The following is a 12,401-nucleotide window of genomic DNA, read 5'->3' on the forward strand; positions in this document are numbered from 1 at the left end:
TGATTTAAGGTCTCACTAAATTGCTGAAGCTGGCTTTGAACTCACAATCCTCCCACCTCAGCCTCCCTAGCTGCTGGGATTACAGGTGTGCACCACTGTGCCTGGCCAATGGGTGGGATTTGGGATAATGAAAATGTTCTGGAGATACAAGGTGATAATAAGTGAGCCACTTGGGCTGGGGTTGTGACTCAGTGGTAGAGCACTCACCCTGCGTATGTGAAGCCCTGGGTTTGATCCCCAGCACCACATACAAATAAATAAATAAAGGTATCTTGTCCATCCACAATTAAAATTTTTTTTTTTTTAAAGTAAGTGAGCAACTGTGTGAAGAATGCATTTAATGTCACTGAACTGTATACTTACGCACATTTTACCATGTGGAAAAGAAGAGAAGCCTGGGCAGGTAGCGCCCAGGGGACAGTGCACAGTAGTTCAGCTTAGTGATGACACCAGGAACCCAGGCTTTCAGTTTTTCTGGAAAAAAAAAAAAATCCCGAAAACTGATTTTCTGTCTTTCAGTTCAGACAGTGGTCCCCAGCATTTGGCTTTTGTCCTTGTGGTCATAAGATGATTGCTGCTTCCCTTGATGTTATGTCTCAGATAAGAAGGGCCAAAAGTCATTTTCTTTTGAAGTTTTATATTTGCATTCAGGAAAGAAAGCCCCAGGGAGTTTCTGCCTGTGATTCACTCTCCAGAATTTTATCACATGCTCTCTTAATGAAGAGTCTGGGAAAGTTACCTGTCAAGTATCTGAAGTACAGAGTAGCACAGTAAAGGGAAGTTGTGAGTCTTTGGGGTAGGCAAATTTTCAGAGTCTGCCATAGAAACATGCAGGTTTACTTGGCTTTTTTTTTTTTTTTCATAAATAGGCTTATACTGCAGATTGGATTTTTGCAACTTGTTACTTTTTCTTAGCAAGGTGAATGAGAACTTCCCATAGTGACATGGAAGAAAATCCTTGGTTCCTTTCACTTTTGCACGTGATCCTTGTTTTATTATTCTCAGACACACTTTTTCGTTCACATTTTGCAACCTCTGAAATTGATATGCATCTTACAATTGCCATCAGCTCGGCAGCAGTAGTGATGTAGCTGTCATTGCCTGTTGGTTATGCATGGAAACTTGCAGAATGGAATTCAGCAGCCTGGAATATCAATGACTCTGAGACTAAACATTATTCAGATATGTCTGACTTTGAGAAGAGGATTTAGATATGCTTTCATCAATTTATTTCATGAATTCTTTCCTTTTAGTAGATGCCTAAGTGTTAAAAATCTACCTCTTAAGTCTCAATTAGCCTTTTCAAAAGATTATAAATGGAACGGTTTTGCATTAAAGTTCAATTAGAAACATTTTTTAATGACACACAAAAAAATTATTTCTATAATTGATGACACCCTGAAGATAATGACTTTCAATACTATGACTATTTCATAGCTCTCTTTTTTTTGGGGGGGTGATGGTGCCGGGGATTGAATTCAGGGACACTTGGCCACTGAGTCGCACCCTCAGCCCTATTTAGTATTTTACTTAGACATAGGGTCTGAGTTGCTTAGCACCTCACTTTTGCCGAGGCTGGCTTTGAACACGCCATCCGCGTTCAGAGCCACTGGGATTACAGGTGAGTGCCACCACACCTGGCTTCATAATTCATTAAATTATTTTCCTTTTGGTAGATGTTTTTACTTTTGTGCTTTTTTAAAAATGATGTGCTTTTTTAAAAATGATGCTTCAGTAAACCCTTGTTCATGATCTTTTTTACATAGGCACAAAGTAATTTTCTGGATGTCTAGGATTTTGCATTTTAAAATTCCAATAGCAATTGCTCTCCAAAAAGGTCCTAACCCACACGCTTGAGGCCAGTCAGAGCAAAAAGAAAGAAAAATAGAAAGAAAGGTCCTATCAATTTATACTCTCTCCAGAATGAAAATAAACCAATTTTCCAATCAATTCAAAATTTCAGTGAATCTAACCTCCCAAAATAGCACATTATGGGTTTGGTTTTGTCTTTTAACATCATTAACACTTTATCACATTAACGTCTTTATCACATAGAAATCATTTTTAAAAATAAACTTTTTATTTATTTTTGGGGGGGGGCGGGTACTGGGGATTGAACTCAGGGACACATAACCGCTGAGCCACATCCCAAGCTGTATGTTGTATTTTCTTTAGAGACAGAATCTTACTGAGTTCCTTAACGCCTTACGGTTGCTGAGACTAGCTTTGAACGCACAATCCTCCTGTCTCAGTTTCCTGAGTTCTGGGATTACAAGCATGTGCCACTGCTCCCGGCTAAACTTTTTATTTTTGAATAATTTAAGATGTAGAAAATTTTTGAAGATAGAGTATTCCTATATACTCACACCTAGTTTCCCGGCTGTTAACGTCTTACATTAGTATTGAAATTTAACCACAATTAATGGGCAAATATTGATGCATTATTATTGAATAAAGCCCATGCTTATTCAGATTTCCGTACTTTTTCCTAATGCCTCTTCCTGTGGCACAGTCTCGTGGGCAATAGTACATTCAACGAAGGCATCAACTTTCCTGTATTCCCCTGGATTGTGAACACTTCTCAGACCTTCCTAGTTTTTGATGCCCTTGATGTTCTGAGGATTACTCTTTAGGTATTTTGTAGGGTATTCTTTAGGTGGGATTTGCCTGATGTTCCTCTCATGATTAGCCTTGGGTTTGGTTTGGGTTTGGGGGAGAAGACCACAGAAGTAAAGTGCCATTCTCACCATGTCATTTGAAGGACGTTCACTCTCGTGAGACTTATCGTTAGCTACAGTAACCTGGATTGTCTAGTGTTTGTCAGGCTTCTCCACAATAAAGTCACTCTTCCTTTCCCCCTTTCTTTGCTGTACGTACCCTTTGAAGGAAAGTCACCGTGCACCGAATGGTTGAGGAGTGGAGATTTATACTCCAAATCCTTGAGTGTGGAGTATCTTCATACATTATTTGGAATTCTTCTGCATGGAAGGTTTTGTTCTCTGCTACTTATTTATTTATTTATTCATTCAATCATTTATTGATTTCAGTGTGTACTCATGGTTATTTATTTTATATTTTATGTTACAGTTCATTCAATACTATTTTATTTTGTTGTTCAAATTGTTCTAGCCTTGGCTTATTGGGAGTACTTTCAGTTGGCTCCTGTGACCCCTCAACACATTTTCATTATTGTGTGTGTGTATGTATGTGTGTATAGTATGTGTGTTTGTGTGTATTTTCACTCTTGCTTATTTTTTGGCACCACAAAATGCTCCAGACTCATATGTTTTCTATCCCAGCCCTAAAAACAGCTAGTTCTTCAAGGAATTCTGTTTTGTTGTTTGTTTGTTTGTTTGTCTACAAGAGAACAGTGTTAGAAACCAAGATTTAGGCCGGGCATAGTGGTGCATACCTGTAATCCTAGTGGCTGGGGAGGCTGACCAGGATGACTGTGACTTCAAAGACAGACTTAGCAACTTAGCAAAGCCCTAAATAACTCAGTGATCCTGGAGATGAGGCTCAATGGTTAAGTGACCTTGGGTTCAATCCCTGGTACTAAAAAAAAAAAAAAAAAAAAGAAAGAAAGAAAGATTTGGATGCTATGTGGGTAGAAATCAATTCTTACATAGTTAAATTTATCAATATTTTGCTGCATGGCTTTGATTTTTGTGTCTTACATAAGAAAATTTGCCTTTTCTATAACCAAACTACTTCTGTATCTTAATACCTATGTAGTTTTGGGGTTTTTTTGCATGTCGTGTTAGCGTCCATCTGGAATAATGCCTTATGTATGATGCAAGGTAGGAATGTCACTTCTTTGTAAATGGATAGCAATTCTCATATAATCATGGAGACTAAACAATTACTTCCTCTGTGGTTTAAATGTATGATAGTCCTACATGTCCAGCAGTCTATTATGGGATCTATTATATTCTTTTTTTTGGGGGGGCGGTACTGGGGATTGAACCCAGGGGCACTTTACCACTGAGCCACATCCCAGCCCTTTTTTACATTTTATTTAGAGACAGGGTCTCACTGAGTTGCGTAGGGCCTCACAAAGTTGCTGAGGCTGCATATATATGTATGTATATGAGTGTGTGTGTGTGTGTATATATATATATAAAAGAAACTGATGTGACTCCATTTTTGAAAAAAGACCCAGCTTCTACCTCAAGGCCTGTCCAAAGGGAGTGGATGTGACCCTTGTCCTTGGAAAAACCCACAGAGTGTTCCTTAGCCACCCTGCTGAGTTGTTTGTCTGTAAATAACAGGAGAGATGTGGGGCGCCAGGTGTCCTTAAGTCAGTTATGCTAGTTTCTGGAAAGACCCAAGAATGTCTGGGGGCCTAATGCCTGACCCTGAAGACCCATAGCAACCTCCTAGCAACTACCAATCAGCGTGAGACATGGAAAATACCTGGAATACCAGGTGACCCCCCAGTAGTCTGGGTGATTGATAACATGTTAGGAAACCTTGTAGTTTAGCATGTACACTCCTTACGGATTAAACCAGTCAGTTCAAGCTAACCAATCACCCTTACCCAACTTGTGCCTGCCAAAGAATGTGCTAGTCAATGTTAAGAGTTGTTGTTTGATTTTCCCGAGGTGTGGAATGATTTGCTGTGTGATGTTGTGACACATAAAGTATCCCCCAAAACCTATAAAATCTCACTGAACAGAGGACCAGGACTCACTCCCTGGGACCGCTGCATAGGAAACGGTTGTGAGTCCAGGCTACAGCTTGCAATAAAGACTCTTGTGTGATTGCATCAGATTCGGCTCCTGGTGGTCTTTCTGGGTCCCCCAAATCCAGCATTACAGTAGGTGGACAGAATGCTTTTATTTTATTTTTATGTGATGCTGAGGATCAAACGCAGTGCCTCACATTTGCCCAGTGATCGCTCTACCACTGAGCCCCAGCCCCAGCCTGGAGGCTGGCTTTGAACTCATGATCCTCCTGCCTCAGCCTCCCAAGCTACTTGGATTACAGGTGTGCCCCACCATACCCAGCTTCTGGGATCTATTATAGTCTTTAGATTTAATTGTCTATTCCTATATAGCAACGTGCAGATTTAATTTCTATAGGCTTGTAGCATATTTTATTATCTGGTAGGACAAATGCCATCTTGAATATTTTGCAAAAATTTCTTTACTATTCTTAAACATTTCCTCTTGTTTGTGAATTTTAGAATCAACTTGTCAAACTCCATAAAATGCTTTTGGAATTTATTTTATTTTATTTTTTATTGGTTGTTCAAAACATTACAAAGCTCTTGACATATCATATTTCATACATTAGATTCAAGTGGGTTATGAACTCCTATTTTTACCCCAAATACAGATTGCAGAATCACATCAGTTACACATCCACATTTTTACATAATGCCATATTAGTAACTATTGTATTCTGCTACCTTTCCTATCCTCTACTATCCCCCCTCCCCTCCCCTCCCATCTTCTCTCTCTACCCCATCTACTGTAATTCATTTCTCTCCTTGTTTATTTTCCCATTCCCCTCACAACCTCTTATATATAATTTTGTATAAAAATGAGGGTCTCCCTCCATTTCCATGCAATTTCCCTTTTCTCTCCCTTTCCCTCCCACCTCATGTCTCTGTTTAATGTTAATCTTTTCTTCCTGCTCTTCCTCCATGCTCTGCTCTTAGTTGCTCTCATTATATCAAAGAAGACATTTGGTATTTGTTTTTTAGGGATTGGCTAGCTTCACTAAGCATAATCTGCTCTAGTGCCATCCATTTCCCTGAAAATTCCATGATTTTGTCATTTTTTAGTGCTGTGTAATACTCCATGGTGCCATTCATCTATTGAAGGGCATCTGAGTTGGTTCCACAGTCTAGCTATTGTGAATTGTGCTGCTATGAACATCGATGTGGCAGTATCCCAGTAGTACGCTCTTTTAAGGTCTTCAGTGAATAGTCCGAGAAGGGCAATAGCTGGGTCAAATGGTGGTTCCATTCCCAGCTTTCCCAGGAATCTCCATATTGCTTTCCAAATTGGCTGCACCAGTTTGCAGTCCCACCAGCAATGTACAAGTGTACCCTTTTCCCCACATCCTCGCCAGCACTTGTTGTTGTTTGACTTCCTAATGGCTGCCAATCTTACTGGAGTGAGATGCTATCTTAGGGTGGTTTTGATTTGCATTTCTCTGACTGCTAGAGATGGTGAGCATTTTTTCATGTACTTGTTGATTGATTGTATGTCCTCCTCTGAGAAGTGTCTGTTCAGGTCCTTGGTCCATTTGTTGATTGGGTTATTTGTTATCTTATTGTCTAATTTTTTGAGTTCTTTGTATACTCTGGATATTAGGGCTCTATCTGAAGTGTGAGGATTAAAATTTGTTCCCAGGATGTAGGCTCCCTATATATAAGATAGTTGTAGCTTTGTGGATTAGTCTCTGTCTCCTCTATTCTGTACCATTGGTCCACCCGCCTGTTTTGGCACCGGTACCATGCTGTTTTTGTTACTATTGCTCTGTAATATAGTTTGAAATCTGGTATCGCTATACCGCCTGATTCACACTTCCTGCTTAGAATTGCTTTTGCTATTCTGGGTCTTTTATTTTTCCATATGAATTTCATGATTGCTTTATCTATTTTTACAAGAAATGCTGTTGGGATTTTGATTGGCATTACATTAAACCTATAGAGAATTTTTGGTAATATTGCCGTTTTGATGATGTTAGTTCTGCCTATCCATGAACAGGGTATATTTTTCCATCTTCTAAGATCTTCTTCTACTTCTCTTTTTAGGGTTCTGTAGTTTTCATTGTATAAATCTTTCACTTCTTTTGTTAGGTTGATTCCCAAGTATTTTATTTTTTTTGAGGATATTGTGAATGGAGTGTTTTTCCTCATTTCTGTTTCAGAAGTTTTGTGGCTGATATACAGAAATACCTTTGATTTATGCATGTTGATTTTATATCCTGCCACTTTGCTGAATTCATTTATTAGTTCTAGTAGTTTTTTTGTAGACCCTTTGGGTCTTCTAGTATAGAATCATGTCATCCGCAAATAGTGATAATTTAAGTTCTTCTTTTCCTATTTTTATGCCTTTAATTTCTTTCGTCTGTCTAATTGCTCTGGCCAGTGTTTCGAGAACTATATTGAATAGAAGTGGTGATAGAGGGCATCCCTGTCTTGTTCCAGATTTTAAAGGGAATGCCTTCAATTTTTCTCCATTCAGAATGATGCTAGCCTGAGGCTTAGCATAGATTGCTTTTACAGTGTCAAGGTAAGTTCCTGTTATCCCTAGTTTTTCAAGTGTTTTGAACATAAAGGGATGCTATACTTTGTCAAATGCTTTTTCTGCGTCTATCGAGATGATCATATGGTTCTTATCTTTAAGTCTATTGATGTGGTGAATAACATTTATTGATTTCCGTATATTGAACCATCCTTGCATCCCAGGGATGAATCCTACTTGATCATGGTCCACAATTTTTTTGATGTGCCTTTGTATCCGATTCGCCAGAATTTTATTGAGGATTTTTGCATCTAGGTTCATCAGAGATATTGGTCTGTAGTTTTCTTTCTTTGAGGTGTGTTTGTCTGGTTTCGGAATCAGGGTGATGTTGGCCTCATAGAATGAATTTGGCAGAGCTCCCTCTTTTTCCATTTCCTGAAATAACTTGAAAAGTATTGGTATTAATTCTTCTTTAAAGGTTTTGTAAAACTCCGCTGTATACCCATCCGGTCCTGGGCTTTTCTTGGTTGGTAGTCTTTTGATGGCTTCTTCTATTTCATCCATTGATATTGGTCTGTTCAAATTGTGTGTATCCTCCTGACTCGGTCTGGGCAAATCATATGACTTAAGAAATTTATCGATGTCTTCACTATCTTCTATTTTATTGGGATATAGGGTTCCAAAATAATTTCTAATTGTCTTCTGTGTTTCTGTAGCATCTGTTGTGATATTGCCTTTTTCATCCCGTATGTTAGTAATTTGAGTTCTCTCTCTTCTTCTCTTTGTTAGCATGGCTAAGGGTCTCTCAATCTTATTTATTTTTTCAAAGAACCAACTTTTAGTTTTCAATAGTTTCTTTTGTTTCAATTTCGTTGATTTCCGCTCTGATTTTAATTATTTCTTGCCTTCTGCTACATTTGCTGTTGTTTTGCTCGTCCTTTTCTAGGGCTTTGAGATGAAGTGTGAGCTCATTTATTTGTTGGTTTTTCCTTTTTTTGAAGAATGAACTCCAGGCGATGAATTTCCCTCTTAAAACTGCTTTCATTGTGTCCCATAGATTCCGACATGTTGTGTCTGTATTTTCATTTATCTCTAAGAATTTTTTTGATTTCCTCCTTTATGTCTTCTGTAACTCATTGATCATTCAGTAACATATTGTTCATTTTCCATGTGATGTAGGATTTTCCCTTCCTTCTTTTATCATTGATTTCCAGTTTCATTCCATTATGATCAGATAAAATGCATGGTATTATCTCCACCCCTTTATATTTACTGAGGGTTGCCCTGTGGCATAATATATGGTCTATTTTTGAGAAGGATCCATATGCTTCTGAGAAAAAAGTATATCCACTTGATAATGGTTGATATATTCTATATATGTCAGTTAAGTCTAGGTTATTGATTGTGATATTGAGTTCTATAGTTTCTTTATTCAACTTTTGTTTGGAGGATCTGTCCAATGGTGAGAGAGGTGTGTTGAAGTCACCCATAATTATTGTGTTGTGGTCTATTTGATTCTTGAACTTGAGGAGAATTTGTTTTATGAACATCGTAGCACCATTATTTGGTACATAAATATTGATAATTGTTATGTCTTGTTGGTGAATGGTTCCTTTTAACAGTATATAATGTCCTTCCTTATCCCTTTTGAATTTTTATTTATTAATTTATTTTTTATTTGTGGCACTGGCGATTAAACCAAGTACCTCACATGTGCTAGGCAAGCACTCTACCACTGAGCTACATGACCAGCCCCCTTTAAATTTTATTTCAAGACAGGGTCTCACTAAGTTGCCCAAGCTCACCTCTTTCTGTCTTGTGATTGTTTTGCCTCAGCCTCCTGAATAGCTGGGATTACAGGCCCGCTGCACTACCCTTGGCTTTGGGATTTTGATTGATAGATACTGGACCCTCCTTTCTTACATGATGAACCCAACCAAATTCCATCTTAAGATTGGGAGTCATCTCATCACAAAGTTATAAAAAGTTTAATTCTGTTTTACTATAAAATAATAAGATTTTTATTTGGACAACCTAATGTTTAAACTTATTTGAAATTCCTGCCTGTGCTCTGAACTCACCCATGCCTGGCTCTCCTTGACCGGATAACAACCCTCTCTAAAATCTCAGCTGCACCTCATAAAGTCTGATTTTTGAATCTCAATTTACTCCCTACCATGAAATGTTAAGCCATGTAGGTTATTAACCTGCTATCTGCCTTTGTATTATGCTTGCCAGAAATCTGTTAGCTGAAAGTTCCCAAGCCCCACCCCCCCTTTGTAACTTTTTGCACTATAGAACCTTTTACCTGGAGGGCTGGGGTGCTGATCTCTATCTAGGGCAGCTTTGGGAGAGACAGTTGCTGGCCAGCATTTATCTACACTATACAAGCTTGCTTTAATTTGATTTAAAATGGAGTTGTTGATCTTTTCTTTGTGTCGTAGTTCAACAATAGTAACTGTACAAGAGTGATTCTCAAGCTTAACATGCAAAAGAATCCACGTAGAGAGTTTATTAAAACACATTTTCATGGAGCCCAGCGGTATTGTTTGGTCAGGATCTACAAATTTAATCTGTATCTCCAACAAGTTCAAAGTAACACTGCTGGTCCAGCATCACCCTCTGTGAACCACTGCTCCAGATAGGACCCTCTGGTTTGGTAACCTCATCCATTCCAACTGGGTTTAAATACACTCAGGGGTTGAAATGTACAGTCTATGTAAAGTAACTGGAAGACAATTCGACATTTGAGGACACGTGATAAATTACAGCACTTCAAATTGGCCAATCAGAAGGATTTTTATTTCCAAGGGATCTGTCTGAGAGTTAACACTTGGGCATAACTGCCTGAGGAGGAACTGGATTGATGGAGGTGTACCCGTGGTTCACTTCATGCTTTGAATATAGTCCTACTGCTTTGCCACAGTTTTATTTTATTTTTTACTTTTTTAATATTTATTTTTTAGTTGTAGTTGGACACAATACCTTTATTTATTTTATTGTGGTGCTGAGGATCAGACCCAGGGTCTTGCACATGCAAGGCCGAGCACTCTACCAATGAGCCACAACACCATCCCGAGGCTTATTTTAAAACAAACCTGTGTTTTCCTTTTCTCTCTCTCCCAAATTAACAAGTAAATCCCCCCCCACACACACACCCACTCATGCAAACACACAGGGAATATCTGGAATGAATCACTTCTTTAAAAACAAACAAATAAAACACAAACCTGTTCTCCCTGATGAGTAGAATCACAGCCTCTGGGACAGGAGTCCTCTGTGCTTCTCCTTTGCTAGTAAAGCAATAACACTTCTTTTTCCTTTTTCTCAAAACTGAGTCCTCGTTACTGGATTGGCATTGGGGCCAAGGACAGAGCTTTTGGTAAAGGGGTAGGAGGAGACTGAAAATTTAGCTGGCTAAAGATAAAGTTGTGGGCCCTGCACTGTGGGACAGACAAGGAGAATTTCAATCTAAAAATAAACAGTCCCCATTATATGAAGAAACTCCTGCAAAGATGGACAAAAGAACATTCTTTGAAATTGAAGAAGTGTAAAACATAAATCCAGGAAAAGAAGACATCCAGACAGCAATGTTGCCTGGTTGGTAGAATTATACTCTTGGTGACAAACCCTAGCTCACTTGGATTGTTACTGAAAACTCAGTCCTTATTAAATGCCAATGTAATAAGAAGGACAAGAAAAAGAAAACAGTTTATTGTGTTACTAGCAAAGAAGAAGCACAGGGAACTCCAGTCCCATGGGGAGAACAGAGGGCTTTAAAGGACCTCTTCAAAGGCTCCTTCCAGGTGTGCTCTGACTGGGGGACAGGGAGGGGATGTCTCAGGTGCGCTCTGATGGTGTATGTTAAAATTCACTTGTTAATGTGGGAGATGGTCATTTCCTGGTCCTTCCAGTGACATCTCCTTATGTGCTCAAAGAGATAACTCTAGGATGGGAAAAGGTAATTTTGTGCCCCGGCCCCACGTTAGGAAGGGATAGAGGGAAATGAGAAAAAGAAAGACCCGTCCCTTTTAAAATAAGCAGGAGAGCTATATTCATTCACAAGGTGAAGTTGATCACTGTCGAAAGATCTAAGAGATCATCATGTTACAGAGCTGGGGCCTTCTGGGAAACTGAGGCAGCATGAAGACCCCCCCCCTTCAAACCCCTGCAATCAAGTCAGAAAGATTTCAGAAATATCACTCACTCAGAGTAACACGCTGTTGTGAGGGGGCAAAATTGTGATGTATGCAGTCGAGGGAAAGAAATAAAGAGTGTCCTCGCACTTCTGACCCTTTCAATGCTTTATTTGCTCAAATTACTCAATACAATTTCACTCTATAGGTTCTTTTTTTTTTTTAAAGAGAGAGAGAGAGAATTTTTTAATATTTATTTTTTAGTTTTTGGCAGACACAACATCTTTGTATGTGGTGCTGAGGATCGAACCTGGGCTGCACGCATGCCAGGTGAGTGTGCTATTGCTTGAGCCACATCCCCAGCCCCACTCTATGGGTTCTTAATCAAGAAAACAATAATCCTTTATGCTAGGCACTGCAATAGACATAATCAATTCACAGCAAACAATTTTAGATTAATTAATTTTCTGAAAACGATTCTAGATTAATTCTAAGCACTGCAAAACACACTTAAACATGACAGGCTAATAACAGACATTCCCTCTTCGTGCTAAGTTCAAAAGTCTCAAGCCTTAGGCTTTACGTCCAGTAGATGCACTCTCACTCAGACCGCAGTGATCAGGTCCAGAACCAAGGCAGGGCTTTTCCTGGTGTGGAGTGGACCACCGGTTGAGGAGAGGGTCGTAGGGAGAAGTTGCAGCTCTCACCAAGGTCCAGACGAGGTGGTAGAGTTTGAGAGTTGTGAGGATCACGCAGAGGATCAGGAAAACCATGACAAGTGTTGGGATGTCAGTCCAGGTCCTCATCAAGCTCTCCAGCTTGAGTGCATCCTTGTTTGGCTGGCTGAATCCCTGTTCATTAGCTCTATTATTTATACTAAATTTGGGGGCTTTGGACCCCTGCTTTCAATCCTTATCAGCTACCACTGGATTTCTCCATGACATCATTTACCCTGGGGCTAGAAACATCTGGTGGTCTCCACCCTGATCTTCTCCCCTTTTCCTCTTACCAGGTGAGGACAGCCTGCCAGAGGCTTCACTCTGTTTATCAGGGTGAGGGGAAG

The 12,401-nt window shown here is 39.3% G+C and overlaps 1 long non-coding RNA gene across 1 annotated transcript in view; it reads right to left on the reverse strand.

Annotated features, from left to right (window-relative positions):
• LOC144377315 (uncharacterized) overlaps positions 1-10,546 on the reverse strand; it is a 54,383-nt gene extending 43,837 nt beyond the window's left edge. The window contains exon 1 of the long non-coding RNA XR_013438195.1: positions 10,433-10,546. This is a non-coding gene — a long non-coding RNA (uncharacterized LOC144377315). The remainder of the gene's footprint in view (positions 1-10,432) is intronic.
• Between the last annotated feature and the right edge of the window lie 1,855 nt (positions 10,547-12,401).

This window comes from Ictidomys tridecemlineatus, chromosome 4 (assembly GCF_052094955.1).
Source record: "Ictidomys tridecemlineatus isolate mIctTri1 chromosome 4, mIctTri1.hap1, whole genome shotgun sequence".
In the NCBI taxonomy this organism is placed as follows: Eukaryota; Metazoa; Chordata; class Mammalia; order Rodentia; family Sciuridae; genus Ictidomys; species Ictidomys tridecemlineatus.